The sequence below is a fragment of the Aptenodytes forsteri genome, unplaced genomic scaffold (genome assembly GCF_000699145.1).
Source record: "Aptenodytes forsteri isolate BGI_AS27 unplaced genomic scaffold, ASM69914v1 Scaffold43, whole genome shotgun sequence".
NCBI lineage: Eukaryota > Metazoa > Chordata > Aves > Sphenisciformes > Spheniscidae > Aptenodytes > Aptenodytes forsteri.
In genome coordinates this window covers 2,058,600-2,059,233 of record NW_008794122.1, presented here as the reverse complement: position 1 = coordinate 2,059,233, position 634 = coordinate 2,058,600, and positions in this window count along the sequence as shown.

The following is a 634-nucleotide window of genomic DNA, read 5'->3' as shown; positions in this document are numbered from 1 at the left end:
ATGATCTTAGAGGTCTTTTCCAACCTCAATGATTCTATGATTCTATGATTCTATAGTTCAGATGGAATGGCAACTTAACAATGTAATATTTATAACTTTGACTCATACTTTTCTACTTATTCTGTTGATCTAATCTAAACCACAGAGCAAAAATATAAGTACCATTTTCCTTAATGCACTATTTTATAGACTCTTTGTGCTGGAAGAATTGCTATTCCATCTTCTTGATATAGGGCATACTCTCCGAAGCATGCAGAAGAGCTGGATACATGGGCCATTCCTGTTGTTTTGGAGCCTTTACATGAGGAAGTTACTTCACCTGTTGCTCTTTGAGTTCACTGTTGTGGTTTAACGCGGCAGGCAGCTGAACACCACACAGCCATTCGCTCAATCCCCCCCACCCCACCAGTGGGATGGGGGAGAGAATAGAGAAAAAAAAAGTAAAATTCATTAGTTGAGATAAAGACAGTTTAATAGGACAGAAAAGGAATGGAAAATAACAATAATAATGATAACAATACATAAAATAAAATAACAATAACAATAACAATAATAATGATGATAAAAGAATATACAAAATAAGTGATGCACAATGCAATTGCTCACCACCCACTGACCGATGCCCAGCCAGTTC